The sequence below is a fragment of the Carcharodon carcharias genome, chromosome 2 (genome assembly GCF_017639515.1).
Source record: "Carcharodon carcharias isolate sCarCar2 chromosome 2, sCarCar2.pri, whole genome shotgun sequence".
In the NCBI taxonomy this organism is placed as follows: domain Eukaryota; kingdom Metazoa; phylum Chordata; class Chondrichthyes; order Lamniformes; family Lamnidae; genus Carcharodon; species Carcharodon carcharias.
Genome location: NC_054468.1, coordinates 20,979,232 through 21,002,572, shown reverse-complemented (window position 1 = coordinate 21,002,572; position 23,341 = coordinate 20,979,232).

Here is a 23,341-nt window from a genome sequence, read left to right as displayed (position 1 = left end):
TTGCAAATCAGAACGGAAAGAGGTCCAGTCCCACGGAGAAGTCGCTGCATTGCAGTACTGCCACAAACCCGCAAGAAATCGTGAATAAATTCAGAGACCATATTTATTCCGCTCTGAACCAGTGAATCCTGCACTCTAATTGGCCGGCCTACGCCAATCACACGAGTGGTTAGATATTGAAGTCAATTCAATGCACACCTGCTGCGCAAACCATGCAATAAAAAATTTGAAGAGTTTATTTTTATGATATGAAATTTGGCAGATGCACCTACTTTTAAGCTTATTTTGATGTACAGAATGTTAATATCTTGCAGGAATATGGAAACATTTTCTATGTATAGTGAGGTCAGAAATATGGGCCTGAATTTCACGCTCCTCCGCTGATGTGTTCTTAGACATGGGGTGGGGGGCCGGGGGGCGGGGGGGGTGGATGGAGAGTGAAATTGAAGGAATGGGATTTCCTCTGGGTTCCCACTCGTCCCAAACTTGCAACGATTTTACGCTGGGGTGGGCAAGGCCTCAGACAGAACGTTCACCCTTACCCCAGTTGAGGCGCTTAAGTGGCCAATTGTTGGCCACTTTAGGGCCATTTTCCACCCAGCCTTAATATTTAGGCTGGTGGGAGGATTTACCTGGTGTAAGGGAAACCCAAAAATGAACGGTCTTAGGCTTTGGGCAGGAAGGGGTGAAATACCTCATAAAAAAGCTCCCTTCTAACTTCGGGCACCACCACCACCGCTCCCCACCCCTCCCAACCCCCCCAACCCCCTTTAAGGTCCAGTGGTGACTGGGTCTCCCTCCACCCCCCCTGTTGGCCTCTCCCCTGACACCCTGATCACCCCCTTTGCGCACCCCCCCCTCCCAAGTCTTCCCTGCCCTCCCCACTCTGGGACCCCATAAACCTACCTTGTCCTCGGGTCCTGGGGTTCAGGTTAAGGTTTCCTCCTGAAGTTCCTCTTCAGTCCACTGCAGCTCTTGTTGCCGCAGGGACCGGAAAGCTGTCAACCAATCTGATTGGCCAGTAGCTCTTTAAGGCTGGCCTTCCTCCTGAGTGAGCGGGAAGTGGCAGCGGGACACTGTGAGTCAGCAGGGATGTGTTCCCCGGCAACTCTTCGGATGGCAGGAAGGGAAAACCTGCCATCAGAAAAACTCGGGCCACGCTCTTTCTAAAAATGGGTTTATGATTTCGCGACACTGGGGAAATCCACCCTTCCTACTAACCAAACAAGGATAGTAAAAGGGATATTGCAAGTGTTAAAGACAAGCAGTCAGTTTTGCCATAAAGATGTCATCATAAATTAATGGAATATTATATCATCAGGATAGTGCGATATATTATGCTGAGGGTGTAAAATCCATAGACTAAGGTAACAGTGCTTACAGTTGTGAAAAAATCTTGCATGTTGAAGGAAGTTAGGCAAATTCATGGTTTAAAACCCAAGTCCCCTGCCCTCTAAATAATGATTTGTATTTGTGCAGTGCTTTTAATTTAATAAAATGTCCCAAATAGTTCCACAGGAGTTTTACAAAGCAAACTTAGACACCAAGCCACATAGGGAGGTATTAGGACAAATGTCCAAAAGTTTTTCAGCATAACAGATGAAAGGTCATCAGCCCGAAATGTTAACTCTGCTTCACTGTCCACCAATGCTGCCTGACCTGTTGAATACTTTCAGCATCTTCTGATTATGTTTCAGATCTCCAGAATCTGCGGTATGTTGCCTTCCTGTTCAATTTTCCCTTAAAGGTCTAAATGTATCAGCCTCAATCATTCCCTGTGACAAGCATTCCATGCTCCAACACCCCTCCATGTAATGAAATGCTCCATACCTTCCTCCCAACGCCCCCCCCCCAAACACACACACACACATACACATACATAGTCATGATTAAATTGATGAGCTCTCATTGCCAACTTTCTGTTTATAGGATAGAGTCCTTCTCTATTCACACCATTGGAATCCCCATAATTTGTAAAGCCTCTATTAAATCACCTCTGCCCCTGTTGAAATAGTCTTATTGTAAGCCATTCTTTCAACATAAATATAGTTTCCAATCCCTGGCATCATTTATATTGTGTGCTTTCTATGACCTTAATATCCTTACATAATGGGACACCCAAACTGCACAGTGGCCAGAATCTTACCAGGTCACTGGGGACAACTATAGAGGCATGGGGGGCGCACAGGGAACTTTTGAAAGTTGACCATTGGGCTCGCTCCGTTTAACCTTGCTGGACGTGGATTGCCAAAGGAACTGGCAACCCACTCCATGGAGGCAAGCAACCAATCAGGGCAATTAAGGCCCCACTTTTCAGCACCCGCCTACATCCTCCCCCCTCTCCTCCCCCATCACCCCAGCCTCACCTACTGAGGCCAGAGCCAAGTAGCACACCAAGAGGTCATTTCTCAATCATGCAATCATTGAACAGCTAGGATGAGTAGGCCACAGACAAGGCCACAAGCAATCAAGTGAAGGGTGTTTCCCCTCCACACTGATGGCCCTGATATCGATCAGCACCTCCAGCAAATCTACAAAAATTGTGCACTAAAGTTTGTAAATGGAACTCAAACCCATCTGATTTGGAATTAAGGGAGAGAACTATCAAATGAGCCGAGTTAGTGACGGTCTTATTAACTTCTTCTAATTTACAGGATAGCTTCAGTGAATGACTAACAAGTTAAAATTTTCTTGGGCTTTAATCTTTTCCTTAATTGTGTTATAGTTAAACTCTAAGGCCAGAATTTTTCGGTCGGTGAGTTGGGGGCGGGGCCTGCTTGCCGACACGAAAATGACGCTGGGTGACGTCGGGAAGTCCGCCTGCCGACCTGTCAATGGCCAATTGAGGCCATTGACAGGATAATTAACCCAATTAAAGGACCTGCCCATCCAACCTTAAGGTTAGCGGGCAGGCCAGGAGCCCCCGCGGGAAGGAGAAAAAACATGAAACCTCATCCACTGGCAGGTTGAGGTTTCATGTCTGTTTTTAAAAACTTTAGTAAACTTTATGTAATATTTATTAACACGTCCCATCTCGTGTGACATTGACACATGGAGGGGGGAGCATGTTAATAATTTTTTCATTTTGCTGTTTTTTAGGTTTATTAAACTTTCAGCGCTGCCCCTGAGACAGCACTTAGTCTCAGGGAGCTGTGGGCTCTTTCGGGTGCAACTTTGACAGTTGGGGATTCCCTACCCTCACCCCGCACCCCCCACCCCCCCACCCCTCACAAGAAGTGCATAGCGCTTCCCGTCAGGCAGCCCGCTGGGTGGGCCTTAATTGGCCCGCCCACTCAAAATGGTGGCAGGGCCCGTTTTGGCGGCAGAGTTCACCCGCCCATTGAGGGCTAAATTCTGCCCTAAGCTTGTAAAAGTTCTTTTGTCAACTCTTCAGGCAAAGATGCTTCAAAAACAGCATTGAACAGGAAAACAGATTAAAATTAGATTAATGGCCTTCGTTTGTCATGTAGGTCATTTTAATTAGATAAGGACGTTATCAGTTTTATATTATCCACTGCCATAAGGTGTCTGTTGCCATGGTTCTATGATGTTCACAAACAGAACCGCAATATTTAAATTCATCATTTAAAAGTCTTTAATTACATCATATGCATTGTTCTGAAGCTGTACCCGTGAAGCTAAATGAAAGACAACTACCCAAGCCTGTGATGCCTGAATAAAGTATGAAGTAAACCGGGAAATACTGATTAGTCGATGACAAGTTTAAGGGGAGGATATTCCTCATGTCGGGTGAGCCAGTCGGGAGCAGGCACGGGCGGCAATCAGCTCCGCACCCGCCATTTTGCATGGGCAGACCAATTGAGGCCCGCCCAGCACGATTAAGGCACGGCCAGCAGCGCTCACCCTACTGATGCGGAAGAGGGGAAAAGGGAGCGTGAAAGAGCGCAGAAATCTCCCTGAGACATGGAGCTGCCTCAGGGAGATTAAGTACATACTGAGAATTTTTACTGAAGAAAAGATAAAAATTCTTTACACATGTCCCCTTATGTGACAGTGTCAAATGAGCTGGGACATGTTGACGAATTGAGCAAAATTTATTTAATTGTTTAATAAAGCCTTCAGGGAACCGCATCCCGCCCGAGGATGAGGTTTCCTGAAAAATGTGAAGGCCGCTTGGGCTCTTCGCCTGCCCCACGCCACCCTCCCCCACCACCCCCCCCCCGCCCCCCCCAACCCCCTCCCTGCCAAGGTTGGATGGGCAACATTGATAATTACTTTAAATGGTTTTTTAATGGCCTTAACAGGCCTTTGACAGGTCGGCAGGTGCACAGCTGCCTCCGGCGCGCGCCCACCTGAAAGACCTGAATGACGCACGGTGACATCGGGACGCATGCCCGACATCACCGCGCGTCATTTTATGCGTCAGCATGCCAAGCTCACCCCCGCATGCCGACGTGAAAATTCTGCCCCAAGTTTCAAAAGCCTGAAGTTTGTAGTAGGACAGAGATAATAAAGTCCTGGAAGAGAATGAGTTAGAACAATAGCATGCCGTGCATCAGTTGATTCTTGTGGGGTAATTTTAACCTAATTCAACAGATGGGAAATCCATAGGATCAGGTTTTCGACTCCACCCAACCCGATCATCAAAGTGGTTCAGTCCACTCGTTGGTGACTTCAGATGGGCAAACTGATCATTACACTCACTACCTGCCTGACATGTGCCAAAGGTGCAAAATGATCCTTGTGGCTTTGGAGGGCTCGATGAAACAAGATTTTGATTGCTATCATTGAAGAAAATGGTGGGTATCGAGCAGCAAAGACATCCCGTTGTCTGAAGGTTTTGTGCACTGGTGCCACATGATTGCAGAATCATCAACAACATGATAAAGAAACTGAGTGTCAAAGTTTAAGAACCCCAAATTAATTAGAAATATCAAAAGATAAAACGTCAAATGGGCTAATTTGATAGGAATAATAAATCTAGCTTTGATGGGAGACCATACCATGATGATAGGTTTGGAAAGGTATGGTGTTCGACCCTATCAAAACCATACTTGGTAACAATAATTGCAAAGTGTACTTGGTAATAACTTGCAGTAATTAAGAAAACAAACACCATTTCACAATGTACTGTAGCTCAAATTATTGCACAATAAGAGTTTCTTTACTCATCCATGCATACGCATAGTGTGAGGGGGGAAATAGAAAAAAAAAAGTATTATAACTATGGATAGAAATGGTGCAAGAACCACTGAAGTGAATATTAGTTCACATGATTTCCAGAGTCCGAGAAGTCAAAGCCAGAGGGTGTTTCCTTCATGGGGGAGTTAAGTCCCAATGAGTTACTGGTTGGAGACAGCATTATGAAAATCCTTGAAATTAATGATATTGTAGCACGATGGGCTTTCTGTGCTTAGTCCACTTGGCAGCCATTGAATAGAGACTTTCAAAATCAAGCTGGCTTCGAGGAGTTGAGAGATGGTAACTGGCTGCTTGCTTAGCCAGGCTGCTATAGTCCTTTCCAGTTGGTGTTAAAATGACAGTCTGAGGGTTTCTCTATTCTCAAAGGAATATGCACATTTCAAAATAGTTGCTCAAGTCACGTGACCTTCTTTCTGCACAGTAATTTCAAAATGGATATTAATCTACTGTCTGGGACTTTGATTTCAGGGATGATAGTCTCCCAGTCATTGCCTGTTGAAAGAGTCATCTAGTGTTCAGGGTCTAGTGTCAGAAAGCCATTGCCTAGGCAGACACACTGACTCCTCTAGAAGGGTAAGCTTACCTGGAAGCAAATGATGTCCCTTTGTCCCCACAATTCTTCTCTTTTGAAATGGACCCGTACAGTCCCAGAGAAGACTGTTAACTGCTCTACAGGCATAACAAGGTTCAATCTGCAAGTCCGCTGGTTTCATGGTTACAAGGGGTCTGCAAAATGAGATGTGAGAACCCACACACAGAGAGGAACTCTTTTGTTCTTGTAACTATCTTTGGTAGCTTTCAGAACACAGGTGCAAATCTGTAGTCATGTCACTTGTAGCAGCCATCGTTTGGTTAGCAGAAAGTCCATTTTAAAAATAGCAAAAAAGCAATAAAGTTTTGATATATATATATATACAATTTGGGGTTTCTTTTCATGTCTTATTGACCTAACAATAAATAGTATCAACAAACAAGTGTCAAAGACAATGAAAGTTCTATCAACTACTATGTGACCATTAGATTTGATTGACTTGTTTTATCTTGATTATTAAAACAGATAGTGATTCCAAGAAGATGATCCTGGATTCCACGTGCTGTTTAGGTCAACCTCATTTTGTAGGCAAGTACAAAGAACAAAGAAAAGTACAGCACAGGAACAGGCCCTTCGGCCCTCCAAGCCTGCACCGATCACATTGCCCATCAACTAAAACATTTTGCACTTCCGGGGTCCATATCCCTCTATTCCCATCCTATTCATGTATTTGTCAAGCTGCCTCTTAAACACCACTATCGTACCTGCTTCCACCACCTCCTCTGGCAGCGAATTCCAGACACTCACTACCCTCTACATAAGAAACTTGCCCCGCACATCTCCTCTATAGTTTTCTCCTCTCACCTTAAATCTATGTCCCCAAGTAATTGACTCTTCCACCCTGGAAAAAAGCTTCTGACCATCTACACTGTCCATGCCACTCATAATTTTGTAAACTTCTATCAAGTTGCCCCTCAATCTCTGTCACTCTAGTGAGAACAATCCGAGTTTCTCCAACCTCTCCTCATAGCTAATAACCTCCAGACCAGGCAGCATCCTGGTAAACCTCCTCTGCACCCTCTCCAAAGCCTCCATATCCTTCTGGTAATGTGGTGACCAGAATTGCACGCAATATTCCAAGTGTGACCTAACCAAGGTTCTATACAGCTGCAGCATGACTTCCCAGCTTTTATACTCAATACCCCTGCCAATGAAGGCAAGCATGCCATATGCCTTCCTGACTACCTTATCCACCTGCGTTGCCACTTTCAGTGACCTATGGACCTGTACACCCAGATCCCTCTTCCTGTCAGTGCACTTAAGTGTTCTGCCATTTACCGTATAATTCCTACCTGTATTAGACCTGCCAAAATACATTACCTCGCATTTGTCTGGATTAAGCTCCATCTGCCAATTCTCCGCCCAAGTCTCCAACCGATCTATATCCCGTTGTAGCCTTTGACAATCCTCTTCACTATCTGCAACTCCTCCAACCTTAGTGTCGTCTGTAAACTTAATTAGCCCAGTTACATTTTCCTCCAAATCATTTATGTATACTACAAACAGCAAAGATCCCAGCACTGATCCCTGCAGAACTCCACTAGTCACAGCTCTCCATTCAGAAAAGCACCCTTCCACTGCTACCCTCTGTCTTCTATGACCAAGCAAATTCTGTATCCATCTTGCCAGCTCACCTCTGATCCCATGCAACTTTACCTTCTGTACCAGTCTGCCATGAGGGACCTTGTCAAAGGTCTTAGAGAAATCCATGTATATAACATCCACTGCCCTTCCATCGATGATCATCTTTGTCACTTCCTCGAAAAACTCAATCAAGTTAGTGAGACAGGACCTCCCCTTCACAAAACCATGCTGCCTCTCACTAATACACCCATTTGCTTCCAAATGGTAGTAGTAAATCCTGTCACGAAGAATCTTCTCCAATAATTTCCCTACCACTGACATAAGGCTCACCGGCCTGTAATTTCCTGGATTATTCCTGCCACCCTTCTTAAACATTGGAACAACAATGGCCATTCTCCAGTCCTCTGGGACCTCACCTGTAGCCAATGAAGATGCAAATATTTCTGTCAAGACCCCAGCAATCTCCTCCCTTGCCTCCCTCAGTACTCTGGGGTAGGTCCTATCTGGCCCTGGGGACTTATCCACCTTAATATTCTTCAAGACGCCTAACACCTCCTCTTTTTTGATCTCAACATGATCCAGGCTATCCAAACACTCTTCCGTAGACAAATCGACCGCTAAGTCCTTCTCTTTGGTGAATACTGATGAGAAGTATTCATTTAGTATCTCTCCCATTTCTTCTGGCTCCACACACAGATTCCCACCTCTGTCCCTGAGTGGGCCTACCCTTTTCCTGGCTACCCTCTTGCTTTTCACATATGTATAAAAGGCCTTGGGATTTTCCTTAATCCTGGTTGCCAGTGACTTTTCATGACCCCTTTTAGCCCTCCGGACTCCTTGCTTAAGTTTCTTCCTACTTTCTTTATTTTCTCCACTGGCTTCATCTGTTCCCAGCCTTCTAGCCCTATGAATGCTTCCTTTTCCTTTTTGAGTAATCTCACAATATCCTTCATTAACCAAGGTTCCTGAAACTTGCCATGCTTATCCTTCATCCTAGCAGGAACATGCCGGTCCTGAATTCTTATCAACTGACGTTTGAAAGCCCCCCACATGTCAGTTGTTGATTTGCCCTCAAACATCCGCCTCCAGTCCAGATTCCTCAGTTCCTACCTAATATTGTTATAATTAGCCTTCCCCCAATTAAGCACCTTAACCCGAGGACTCCTGTTATCCTCATCCACCAATACCTTGAAACTTACTGAATTATGGTCACTTTTCCCGAAATGCTCTCCTACTGAAACTTCGACCACCTGGCTGGGTTCATTCCCTAATACCAGGTCCAGTATTGCCCCTTCCCTAGTTGGATTATCTACATATTGTGTCAGAAAGCCCTCCTGGATGCACCTTACAAATTCTCCACCATCCAACCCCCTAGCACTAAGTGATTCCAGTCAATATAGGGTAAGTTAAAATCACCCACCACAACAACCCTATTTCTTTTACATCTTTCCAAAATCTGCCTACATAACTGTTCCTCAATCTCCCGCCTGCAATTGGGAGGCCAATAGTAACCCCCCAACATTGTGACTGTACCCTTCCTATTCTGGAGCTGTACCCATATTGCCTCACTGCATGTGCCCACTGAGGTGTCCTCCTGTCGTACAGCTGTGATATTCACTTTAACCAGCAGTGCAACTCCCCCACCTCTTCTACATCTCTCTCTATCCTGCCTGAAACATCTAAATCCTGGAATGTTTATCTGTCAATCCTGTCCATCCTTCAACCAAGTCTCTGTAATAGCAATAACATCATAGTCCCAAGTACTAATCCAAGCTCTAAACTCATCTGCCTTGCCTGTTATACTTCTCGCATTGATACAAATGCATTTCAGACCCCCAGTCCCACTGTGTTCAGTAATTTCTCCCTGCTTGCCCTTCCTCTTAGTCCTACTGGCCATATTCACTGGTTCCCAGTCCTTTATTTCACCTGCTGACCTATTGCTCTGGTTCTCACCCCCTTGCCATACTAGTTTAAACCCTCCCGAGTGACACTAGCAAACCTCGCAGCCAGGATATTGGTGCCCCTCCAGTTTAGGTGCAACCCGTCCTTCTTGTATAGGTCCCACCTGCCCTGGAAGAGACCCACTGATCCAGATATCAGAAACCTTCCTTCCTACACCATCTGTTCAGCCACGTGTTCAGCTGCACTACCTTCCTATTTCTAGCCTCACTGGCACGTGACACAGGGAGTAATCCTGAGATTACAACCCCAGAGGTCCTGTTTTTTACCTTTCTGCCTATCTCCCTGAACTCCCGCTGCAGGACCTCGTCACTCTTCCTGCCTATGTCGTCAGTACCAATGTGTACCATGACCGTTGGCTGTTCTCCCTCCCCCTTCAGAATGTCCCGTACCTGATCAGAGATATCCTGGACCCTGGCACCAGGGAGGCAACATACCATCCTGGTGTCTCTTTCACGACCACAGAAGCCCCTATCTGAGCCCCTGACTATAGAGTCCCCTATGACAATTGCTCTTCTGTGCTTTGCCCCCCCCCCCACCTCCCCCACTGCTGAACAACAGAGACAGCCGTGGTCCACTGCTCTGGCTACTGCTGTTGTTTTCCCCTGACAGGCCATTCCCCCAACAGTATCCAAAACGGTATACCTGTTAGAGAGGGGGACAGCCACAGGGGATTTCTGCACTGACTGCCTGCCCCTTCTAGCGGTCACCCATCTATCTGTCTGTACCTTGGGTGTGACCACGTCTCCAAAACTCCTGTCAATGACGCTTTCCGCCACCTGAATGCTCCTAAGTCCATCCAACTGCTGCTCCAACCGATCCATGCGGGTCTGTGAGGAGCTACATTTGGGTAAACTTCCTGCAGATGTAGTTGTCCGGGACACTTGAAACGTCACAGATTTCCCACATCCTACAGGTGAAGCAACTGCCATTTCTAGAACTATTTAATAAATTAATTTAAATCTAATAACTGCTTATTAACTCCTTATTAACTATAGGTTCCCTAGGGCTAGATTTCTACTATAAATGCTAAATTCTAAAAACAGTAATCCCTGATTCTGGTCTAGATACCCTCTACTTATTAATTAAGTGGGTAATTTATATGGTTTAATTAGTTTAAAAATGTTTTAGTTTCAAATTCAGTGTAGATTCTCTACCAGCCAATCAGGTCACAGATTTACCGTGATGCCACTTTTAAATTTTTTTTTAAGACCCAGGGTCCATGAATCCCCGAGGTCAGGTTTTTATACTCACCACTCTAGAACTCTGCCCTCCAACTCTGCTTCCTGGAACTCTCCTCACGTTCTTTTATCCCATGTCTCCGCTCTTCTCGTGCTCTCTTATCCTGTGTCCACTCTCATCGCGCTCTTTTATTCTGTGTCTCCACTCTCATCGCGCTCTTTTATTCTGTGTCTCTGCTCTCCTCGTGCTCTCTTATCCTGTGTCTCTGCTCTCATCGCGCTCTTTTATCCCGTGTCTCCACTCTCCTCATGCTCTTTTACCCTGTGTCTCCGCTCTCCTCGGGCTCTTTTATCCCATGTCTCCACTCTCCTCGTGCTCTTTTATCCTGTGTCTCCACCGCTCGCCTCGTGCTCTTTCATCCTGTGTCTCCACTGCTCTCCTCACGCTCTTTTACCCTGTGTCTCCGCTCTCCTCGGCCTCTTTTATCCTGTGTCTCCACCGCTGGCCTCGCGCACTTTTATCCTGTGTCTCCGCTCTCCTCGCGCTCTTTTATCCTGTGTCTCCACTCTCCTCACGCTCTTTTATCCTGTGTCTCCGCTCTCCTTGCGCTCTTTTATCCCGTGTCTCCACTCTCCTCGTGCTCTTTTATCCTGTGTCTCCACCGCTGGCCTCGCACTCTTTTATCCTGTGTCTCCATCGCTCTCCTCGCGCTCTTTTATCCCGTGTCTCCACTCTCCTCACGCTCTTTTATCCTGTGTCTCCACCGCTGTCCTCACGCTTTTTTATCCCATGTCTCCACTTTCCTCACGCTCTTTTATCCTGTGTCTCCACTCTCCTCACGCTCTTTTATCCTGTGTCTCCGCCGCTCTCATCGCACTCTTTTATCCTGTATTTCTGCTCTCCTCGTGCTCTTTTATCCTGTGTCTCCGCTCTCCTTGTGCTCTTTTACCCTGTGTCTCTGCTCTCCTTGTGCTCTTTTATCCTGTGTCTCCACCACTCTCCTCGCGCTTTTTTATCCTGTGTCTCCAACACTCTCCTCGTGCTCTTTTATCCCGTGTCTGTTCTCCTCGCACTCTTTTATCCACTGTCTCCACTCTCCTTGCGCTCTTTTATCCTGTGTCTCTGCTCTCCTCACGCTCTTTTATCCTGTATCTCCGCTCTCCTTGCACTCTTATCCTGTATCTCCACTCTCCTCGCGCTCTTTTATCCCGTGTCTCTGTTCTCCTCACGTTCTTTTATCCCGTGTCTCTGCTCTCCTCGCACTTTTTTATCCTGTGTCTCCGCCCCTCTCCTCTCACTCTTTTATCCTGTCTCTGCTCTCCTTGCGCTCTTTTATCCTGTGTCTCTGCTCTCCTCACGCTGTTTTATCCTGTGTCTCCGCCGCTCTCCTTGTGCTCTTTTATCCCATGTCTCTGCCCGCTCTTCATGCGCTCTTTTTTCCCGTGTGTCCGCTCTCCTCGTGCTCTTTTACCCTGTGTGTCCACTGCTCTCCTCACACTCTTTTATCCTGTGTCTCCGTTCACCTCACGCTCTTTTATCCTGTGTCTCTGCTCTCCTCACTCTCTTTTATCCTGTGTCTCCGCCGCTCTCCTCGTGCTTGAAGTCATGTTAAAAAAATTGGTACATTTGCTTATAGGATCACGATCAATGAGATTCAACATGAGCTTGAAGAAGATAAGTTAGAGTGCTTAACTGGTGCAGTTGTAAAGGATTCAAAATACGTGTTTAAAAAGGCATGTCACAGAAACACTCAAAGATGTGTGGCAAGATTGTAAATCAGATGGAAGCATGATTAGTAAGTAGAAAAGAAAACATTTTGAATAGGAAATCAATGAGAAATTAAAGCAGGGATTATTTCCAGATTTTTATTCTTCATAATCATAATTGGATATCAAGGGATATGGCTACAAGTTGTGAGAGTAAAGTTGATGTAGAACATCAACCATGATCTTATTGAATGGTGGAGCTGGCTGAAGGTATCATATAACCTACTCTGATGGTCTGGAATAGGGGAGATTAGAAAAGCATCGCTCTTAGCAGATGGTAAGAAATTGTGCACAATGAGAATTCACACAGGCGACTCTCGATAAAGGGAAAGAGGAGAAATCTGAACAGGTGGCAGGTGAGTGAAGCATAGATCAAAGGAGAGAAAACTGAAAAGAACATGTCAGTTCGGCTTTGGGTTTCTTACCTCTAATTCAGAAGGATGTGGGTTCGAGCTCCACTCCAAAACTGATCAGGAGATCTAGGCTGACACGTCAGTGCATTACTGAAGAAGTGCTGCACCGTCAGATATGCCATTTTTCGGATGATCTGTTAAACTAAGGCCCTGGTTGCCAGCTTCGGTAGATGCAAAAAGAACTCATATGGCACCATGTGAAGAAAATTCTGGATTTCTCATGGGAATATATGAATTAAGAGCAGGAGTAGGTCATCTGTCCCTTCAAGCCTCTCCGTCATTCAATAAAGTCATGGTTAATCTAATTGTAACCTCCTGCCTACCCCCGATAACCTTTCACTGCCCCCCCCTTGCTTATGAAGAATCTATCTATCTCTGCCTTGAAATCAAAGACTCTGCTTCCACTGCATTTTGTGGAAATGAGTTCCAAAGACTCACTTACCCTCTGAGAGAAAAAAATTCTTCCCACCTGTCTTAAATCGGCGACCCCTTATTTTTAAACAGCTAGTTCTAGATTCTCCCACAAGAAGAAACATCCTCTCCACATCCACCCTGTCAAGACCCCTCAGGATCTTATATATTTCAATCAAGTTGCCTCTTACCCTTCTAAAGACCAGCAGACACAAGCTGAACCTGCCCAACCTTTCCTCATTGAGAACCCTCCCATTCCATGCATTAGTTTAGTAGACCTTCTCTGAACTGTGTGTGTCTCTGTGCTGGTGGAGGGTGTGGGTGACGCTGTGATGGGTCCTCAGGGATAGTTTCAGCAGATTCCTCTTCTGAGCTTCCCTCGGGGCTTGGTTGGAGGCTTTGGGTTGTGGACTGTCTTGGCAATTTCCCAGATGTGCCTGCGAAAGCAAGGACAGATAATTAGCGCATGGCAGTGGCCTGTGCAACAGGACACGTCACTCACAGCATAGTTGTCTGATGGATGTTGCACTGCTGGATCCTCACTTGGGTCCAGATCCTCGCCGGCCAGCTGGATGGCTCTGTTTTCAAAGCCTGTGAGGACCTTGATTTCAGGCATTCCTCCGCCAGTCTGCAACCTCTCCCTGTCGTTGTGTGCCAGCTCGTCCTGCATGAATAGAGATGGAGAGAGTGTAAGCAGGATGCCTGCCAGGCCAGATGATAAGTATGCCTGGCATGTGTGGGTGATGAGTAGTCAGAAAGCTGACTTCCAAGATCATGTAGCTTGTATGGAAATGAAGTAACCGATTCCAAGGGAAAAATGAATGGCAGCAATCAATGGGATGTGTCTAAATTTCAACACAGAGCTGGGAGAGGGAAAAAAAATTAGTTATGAAGTATTCAGTAATCTAGCTGCAGTAATCAACACTAGCAACAGCAAAGAGAATTGCACAAAGAAAATTTGCAGACAAATTACTTCTGCAAAATGTTTTTTTAAAAATTGTTCTTGGCTTGTGGGCATTGCTGGTAAAACCAACGTTTACTGCCCTTCTCTACTTGCCCAGAAGAAGATGGTGGTGACCCATGTTCCCAAACAACTGCAGACCACATCCACAGTGCCGTCCAACAGGGAGTTGCAGTACTCTGTTTCGGCAACAGAGGCTTACTAAATTTTACTATGTCGTAAATCAAGTACCAAGGAACAGGTTTTCCATCGACTTTGTCAATGATCATTTCCCCATCCAATGGGGTGTTAGTCACCCTAAGGTGGTGGAAGGATGCCACGTGGCCTCAGCCCCTGTCTTATAGAGACCATTGCATATTTTATATCTCAGATCTATGCAAAGATGACACACCAGCTTATATGTTTGTTGGAACTTTATTCACAGTGCTTTGAAATGTCTACTCCATGCTTCATCTCAGGCTTCCAGCTCTTTCTATACCTTTGTTTACTTTTCTCTGCGTCCACGCCCAAGCTAATCTAATCAAGTACAGTGAGCAGCAATTGTGAACAGACTCACATGACCAAACACAGAACAACTGAACACTACAGAGGCTAAACCAACTGTGAGTTCTCCTCTTGATGAGATCCACCATCAGGAGTTGATCCTTTAGCCATCTGGAACTCTTGCCCCACAACATTTTGCTTTGCCCAAGCCTGCAGGCTCTCTGATTGGATCAGCAGCCTTGGAAGCCCACCCACCACTGAGCACAGAGGCGACCAATTAGGAGGCTACTTCCCAGGAGGTTGCACTGGTGCACATGCTGACAAGAAGGGCTGGCCTAGGATCCCCATTATGGGCCCAACATTGGGGTCCCGATGCCCTTTGGAAAACCCAGCTCATTAATTCTGAGAAAGTAGTTGGTGCAGAACCAGGAAAGGTGAGCTGCAAAAGCCCATTGTGCAATATGAGTGTACAATATGAGAGACTGAATGGCTCAATTTCCTTGACTTATTGCAGTGTGCTGGAACCTCCCTTTCAATAAACTCTAGTTTGGGCCAGGTTAATGGCAATTCCCTCCCTACTCTCTTGTAGAAATGATTTATTAATTCATAGTAGAATAATAGTTTCTGAGACAGACGTCCTGTCTATGATAGTGATGCTTACAAATTGTAAGCAAACAGCTGTTATCACTTACATCCATTTACAACCATGACAAACCACTTAGTAGTAATTCAGAAGATCCAGAACAAATAATCTAATTATCCCGGTCCTGCAATCTTGTTTGTCCCTAAACTCAACTGTTTAGCCTAACCAGCCATAAAACACGATTAAATAATTATGCTCCCACTAATCCCTCAATGCACTGTGCATATTGCGCACTGTGAAACATCATAACAGTCTTAACACTAGAACACATGGCATGCCCTGCACACTATCTGTTGTCATAAAAGTATCGTTTTTTGCCACTCATCAGTACGATGACATTTGGAACGTGCCACTTTGCTGACCTTATCTTCACAGGATATTGATGGGAGTTGGATGATACATTGGCCTAATGTATATAACACTGAGCTCAATCACATTAACATTGCAGATTCTGGCTGTCAGCTTGCAAGTGCATCATGTGTCTGCAATGGAGAACGCTTGTGGTAACATAGACTTGCTGAAAAACAACAAATACGGTAAAATTCTTCCCAGGAGGATTCTGGTCTCTTGTCCATTCTCGGTATTCATTGATCCATCATTGGTGGCAGTGCCTTTGGCTAACCAACTCCTGTTCTCTGGAGTTCACTCCCGAAACCTCTCCATCTTTGTTGTCTCCTTTGACACGGAACTTAGAATCTATTTCTCTGACCAAGCTTTTGGTCATGTGTCCTAATATCTCTTTACGTGGCAGGGTGTCAAATTTGATTGAAAGCCTTGCACTTATAAAATGCCTTTTTTGACCTGATAATGTTTCAAAGTGCTTTATAGCCAATAAAGTACATTTTGAAGTGTAGTAGTACAGCAAGCTCCCAAAAACAGCCATGTGATAATGATCAGATTATCTCTTTTTAGTGGTGTTGGTTGAGGAATAATTGTTTGGTAACATTCAAGTGCCTTCGGATGTTTTACTGTTACAGTCACTAGATAAATGCAAGTTGTTGTTGTTACTGGGAAACAGGAAATAATAACTAGGGAGAAGTGGGTGATGATCTATTAGTCTTAAAGAGACTTCTGGTGGCAATGGGAAAGATGCAGCTTAAAGAGATAATTGTAATACTGAAGTATCTGCTATTTGATTTGATTCTACAATATTGCTATAGGCTGAAGCTCGGTACTCAGATTCAACCAATGAGGACCTACTACTAATGATAACCAGACAATCGAGTCCTGGGGCTGATTTAGTTTAATAATCCTTTAAGTTGTTTCTATGTGCTACCACTTCACTCAATATTTTGTCCAAAGTGATCATCTAATCAGAAATGATCAGAACCACCAGTAGTTCCCCATACTTTTGTATTAATCAGACTCTGGGAGAAGGCAGTGATGATGGGGGGTGTGGGGGCAAGGGAAGCTGTCAACTGCTAACTACTTGTTTTTTTCACATAGAAATTACTGCCCAGAAAAAAGACCATTCGGCACGACTGGCCTATGCCTTCGTTGATGCTCTACATGAGTTTCCTCCCATCTTACTTTTCCCCTACCCTATCAGTATATTCTTCTATTCTTTTTTCCCTCATGTGCTTATCTCCTTAAAAGTATTTGTGCGATTTTCCTCAACTACTCCCTGTGCTGGCAAGTTCCACATTCTCTCTGGGTAACCGATTTTCTCATTAATTCCTCATTGGATTTATTGATGTGTGTCTCAGTGGGAGGTGGTGCCACTGGACTGGTAATCCAGACCCCAGGCTAAATGCTCTGGGAACAAGGCTTCAAATCCCACCACACCAGCTGGTGGAATTTAACTTTAACTAATTAAAAAAATCTGGAATTGAAAGCCAGTATCAGTAATAAAACTATTGTCGATTGTTGCTCAAACATAGGGACAGGAGTAGACCATTCAGCCCCTCATGCACTTCCTGTCGTTCAGTCAGATCATGGCTCAGCTGTATCTCATCTTCACCTTCCCCTCTTTGAACCATATCCTGTGATAACCTTACCTAACAAAAATGTGATCTGTAAAACTGAGTAAGTGGGCTTTGAGGGTCACATGCATTCCCTCAAAAGATGGTGACATAGCGGTAACATCATTGGATGAGTAACCTCGAGGCCTAGGCAAATGCTCTGGGGACAGGCTCAAGTCCCACCACAGCAGCTGTGGAATTTAAATTCAATTAATAAATCAGGAGTTGAAAGCTAGTCTCAGTAATGGTGGCCATGAAACTATCACTGATTGTAATAAAAACCCATCTGGTTCACTAATGTCCTTTAGAACAGGAAATCTGCAGTCCTTACTTGGTCTGGCCTACATGTGACTCTAGATTGGAGGTTGACTCTTAATTGCCCTCTGAAAATGCCTAGTAAGGCAGTCAATTAAAGGGATGGACAACAAATGCTAGCCTTGCTAGCAATTACCGTTTCCCATTAAAGAATTTAAAAAAGCAAATTTATATTAGTGACATCTAACTTTAGACTCCCCCCTACAAATAGAAATACCTTCTTCACCTCTCCTATAAAATACCTTCATAACTTTAAAGATTCCTATCCGGTTGCCTCTTTTCTTTCTCTCCAGAGCAATCTGTGATCAGAAGCGGAAATTCTGATGGGGACCTTGTGCACTTATTTCAATTTTCAGGCAGACAGTTAATGGATGAGGAGCAGCACGCTCACCCAAAAAAGGCAGGTGTTGTAGGGTGGCTGAGTTGTGCTATCAATGATAGAGTTGATCTGCAGACATTTCTTGGGAGGAAACATTAAGTTTATTTACAACATACTCAGCAGCAACTGCACACATGTCTTCAGTTCCAACTCTTAACTCTAAACTGATTGCTGAGGTAGCATGAGCTAGATCATGTGATCTTGCCTAACATATTCTTAAAGGTACATTATGTACTAAATAAAACCATAATTACTACTTTCCTCCCCCTTTAACTCAGCTATACATATATTTACAAGTACATATTTTTCAAGACAACATAATATTTACACTGGGTAAGGAATTTACAAGTTCAGTCTTTCAGGCGGCTCCCTGGTATGTGTGGAATGTCGCAGCTCCACAACTTCAGATTCTTTGTCAGGAACCTCCTTCTCCGGAGTTTTCTGAACATCAGGTGCTTCGGTGTGCACTTGCAGTTCTGTATCCTCAACTCTTACAAGAACATCAGACATGTCTGTCCTGGGTTGAGTATCCTCAACAGGAAATGCAGACCCGGTCATGATCACTGGTGGAAACATATCTTGATGATTTGTCTCTCTCTTCCTTAAATGTTCCATATGTTTATGAATGATCCACCCTTTCTCTTCCATGTGGTGAGACAGAGGTCCAGTCACCGCACTTATTTCACCTGGTAACCACTTTGGTCCTTCCCCGAAATTTTTCACGTATGCCGGCTCTCCCACAGTAAATTTCCTATCATGACTATGCCAGTCAGATCTAGTTTCCTGGCTTCCCTGTCTCCTTTCCACCTTCCCCTCTCAAATGTGAAAACCTGGGCAGCAAACCCTCTGATGTGGAGATTGCCAAAATCACCAGATCCTTACCCTCCAGGAAAGCTCCAGGCTCAGACAGGAGAAATTTATAGATCTGCGGGACCCAGCTATCCATTAAACTCATACAATTATATTACAAAATCATCATCTCTGATTCCTTAGTTTAAGAGTTCAGTTATCTCAGGTTGAAGAGATTGCCATCTGTACTGAGTTGGATACATATTCCATTATCATTTCCATCAAATGCCCAAATTGGCTGCAAAGAATATACTGCAGAGCAATGGGACCATGACATACCCCTGCCTCACAACACTTGTTACATCAAAGGGGTCAGTGTATTCACCATTGTCAGCAACTCTGGCCATCGTTCCATGGTGAAGCTGTTATATCAGATTCACAGCTCTATCAGAACATTCGAGTTTGGCTTAGACTTTCCACAAAACCTTTTCTATTGACTGTCTCCTGTCAGGCAATTCTCAATCCCCATGAGACCACACTTCCCCTCCATCAGACCCTACTTCCTGCTAGCCAGCTCCCTGCTGAAGGCAGCCATTTACCCTCGTGCCAAACTTGGTGAGCTGCTGCCAAATGCTCATGTGCCACCCACAGCTCATTGGGAAAATTTAAATGCCACCCAAACTATTTTCAGAATCCCTGACATTGAGCAATATATCTTCAAGCTGAAGTGTAAGAGAAAAGAAGCCTAACTCATGGAGTACACACAAATGGAACAGTATGCGTGGGGTGGTGGAAGGTGCTTATCATGGACATGATCTAAAAATAGAGCATCTCACAAAATGGGCTTTTATTACAAAGAACAAACTCAATGGCTCACAGTTTGATGCATCACATCATCTTGCAGTGTGGTCCATTAGTTAGACTTGCTTCTCTCACCCTTCAGCTTGAAGATACTTTGCCCTGTAAGTTGCTGGAAATATGAGCTGATAACAGCAGTTAGGCCAGGGAGCATCTGGGGCCTTGGTGCATGGTGGGATCAACAATCTATCTCCTTAACCAATGACATTTAACAATTGAGAAAGAACCAGAGGAACAGTCTATAGATTCAAGGTTTGGGGCAAGAGGTGCAGGGGGCATGTGAAGAAAACTTGTTTTTAACACAGCATGTGATAATGATAGGACAGTTATCAAAGAGTGCTGGGCTGCTACTTTAGTAGTGTGCTTAACCGCCCATCCACCGTATATAGGTAGTTCTAGACAAGCTTCCAGAGTGACTCAAATGTCAGCAACTCTGGCCATCGCTCCATGGTGAAACTGCTGTATCAGATTTACAGCTCTATTAGGACACACAAGTTTGGCTTAGACTTTCCACAAGACCTCTCTATTTATTGTGTCAAAGGTCTATGTCAGGTCAAAAGAGGCACAGTAGAGTCCCATTCTATGGTTCATGGCATTTCTCTTGTATTCGTTGAAGGGTAAAGATCATGTCACAAGTGACTCTGCCTTTCCTGAACCCACTTTTACTTTCTGGCAGCATACAGGAATTGCTCTTTGCCAATGACTGTGCCCTTGTGTCACCCTGTAAGCATGGCCTTGAAGGGAGCAAGGACTGCTTTTTCAAAAGGAGCTGATGGCTATGGGTTGACCTTCAGCTTAAGGAAGACAGGGATGCTCCACCAATCACCACCAAATTCTGACTATACCCTACCTACTCTAACTATCAGTGACACAACCCTGAAGGCTGTAGATAACTTCACCCATCTCAGAAGCACAATCTCCAGGAACGTCTGCATTGAGAGTGAGGTGGCAAATAGGATTGCCAGAGGAAGCTCAGGATTTGCCAGTCTATTCAAGAGACTGTGGAGGAAACAAGAATCAAACTTAAACAAGCCATACCAAGTAAAAAACCGTGGTAATAACTACCATTCTATAAGCCTGTGAGACATGGACTACTTACTCCAGACATATTAATCAGTTGTACAGGTTCTACATGAGATGCATGTATGGGCATCAAATGGGAGGACAAAGTGTCCAACACTGAGGTACTTCAATGAACAGAAATGTCTGTATTTGAAGCACTCATCATCAGAGCCCAGCTCAGATGAAGTGAACATGTGGTATGAAAGACTGATGATAAAATCCCTAAGGCACTCATGTATTCAAAAATTAAAATTGGGCACTGCCTGCAAGGTACACCAAGATTAAGGTTTAAGGCGTGCTTGAAGACGAGCCTCAGGAAATGTGGAATGTCCAGCATAGACTGGAAGAAAAATGCACAAGAAAGAACTACCTGGAGAGCAGTTTCAAGTAGTGGCATTTTTTCCTTCAAACTTCAAAAAATACTGGCAGCTAAGGACAAAGGGCAACTTTAGAAAGACCGGGCAATCCCAACAAAACCAAACAATTCATCCTTGCCTGCAACCGTGGAAATTCATGCAGGTTTGCGATCAGGCTCCACAGCCACATTGGAACACACAACAAATGACTCTTCGCACGCAAGAAATTACCAACTTCAGTAACGAAGAGAAGCCAACTGCAATGGTAATAAAAACAGAAAATGCTGGGAAAACTCAGGTCTGGCAGCATCTGTGGAGAGAGAAACAGAGTCAGTGCTTCAAGGCCAATATGATTCAATGGTAATAACCTGGCTGCCTATGAGGGTGGTAGAAGCGAAGATTCTGCAGAAGCTGAGATGATGAATGATTCCAAAAAGAAGATTGGATGGGCACGTGAGAAAAAAAAAGTGCAGGTTATGGGGATAGAGCAAGGGAATGGGACTGTTTGGATTCCCCTGCAGAGAGTCAACATGGACTCGATGGGCCAGATGGCCTCCTCCTGTGCCATAATGACTCTATGACAATAGAAAAGGAAATTGGGTGATCATTGCCATTTGTATAGAGAAAAAAAAAAGAGGAAAAGTAAGATTGGACTACGAGAAAGAGGAAAAAGAGGCATCAGTAAAAAGTAAGAAAAAAATATGCTTCTTTAAATCTCAAAGAATTTACTGCCTTCGGGAAGCAGACTCAACAGTTTAAGTAGTTCTCTTTATGGGCCAGACAGTTTTATTGGCATTACCTTAATAATTATGTCATCATTAAAAGGATGCCGATGCTTTGGTGAACCTAATTTGAGATTCATGTGCAAATTCAGCAAGTTCTTAAAAGTAGTGGGGAGGGCAAGAGCAAGTGAGGATAACAGAGGAGCTGTGCAAATCGTCCAACAACTTGTGACGGTTTGCAATTACTGGAGTATCGCTCCCTTGTCATAAGTTGCAACATGATTTACACAATAATAATGCCGACTGACAATAAACTCACTTATTCTGGAAACAGATTTTGGGCCAAACTAGAAGACATTTGGCAAACGTTACTGGTAAGATCCAATTAGATGAAGCGTCAACCTCCAGCTCGGTTTCCTTTAACAAAATACCAGATTGCTACATAAGTTGCGTCTTTAAATTGTCCCACTATCCGTAGGTTGCCAAGATCCAGCTTGGCCTTGTTTCAAAAAAAGCATTAATAGCCCTTAAATTGATAATCAGTATCTGTCACAGGCCCATCTCAGTCCCACTGGGGAGCTGCAGGTCAAATCCTGTGGCATAAATGCACCACGAGAATTGGGCAGATGCAGACCGATATTTGGGAAAATATCACAAATGCTAAAATTTCAATAACATTTTCTGCATTGATTGATTGCGTTTCCCCAGGAGAGTTGCCAGTAGCGATAGCACAGATGTATCTTGGCAGCTGAAAGATTTTTTTTTTGGAATAGCATTTGCTTAGATTTCTGCAGTGAGACATCTCAAAGTAGTTTATGGGGGGAGGAGGCGGGGGGCGGGGGGGGGGGTGGGGAGAGGTGGTGGTGGGGGGAGGGGGGGTGGTAAGCAAAAGAGTGGACAGGGACATTGGGGTGAAAATGAAAAGAGGGATCAAAAAGGTTGTGGTGAAAGCCCGAATAAAATGAGTCATTCGGAAGCTTTAAAAACTAGGGAGTGAGGTGAAGTAACGAGAATGTGGGAAAGGGAGTTCCCTGAAGTCAGAAACACTGGGGATGGGACAGATTTTTTACCTTGCCACCCACATATAAAACTGGCATTGCGGATCTACTGACTGTAATAGAGGTTTTACTTCTGTTGATGCTATCAGTGACAGCAAACGGAGGGAACAGCGTCTATTTTTGTTTGATTATGCTTTTGAGAAGCGAATATTTTGACCCCAGGTTTTGGGCTCCTCCCCTCCCCACCCCCCACTACCCCAGCCCCTCTCCCCACGCCCCCCGCAAGTGAAAATATCTTCCCTACGTACCACAGACCTTTTCATAATTTTAAAGACCTCTGTCAGGCCACCTCTTTTTACTTGCATTGGACTATGTTAAAGGTGCAAGTTAAATGCAAGTTGCATGGACTGCAGCCAGTCAGGATGGCAGCTCACCACCGCCTTTTCAAAGCCAATTAGGGATGGGCCAGCGATGGGCCTTTGCCAGTCATGCCCACATCCCATGAACGAAAAATAAAGGATCATAGACACAAAGGCGAGGTCTAAACAAAGGTCATAATAAATAAAGATATAAGCAGATCAAATCAATGAAAGTTTTTAAGTCTATAACATGTACAAAGTTATCAAGTAAAATATATGCAGAAACTGGCTGGGCACTGTAAAGCAGGATTTAGTGACTACAGGGTTAAAGGAGAATATTGCTGGAGTGCATGAGACCCTACTCTATGATCATTTCCGTTACTCT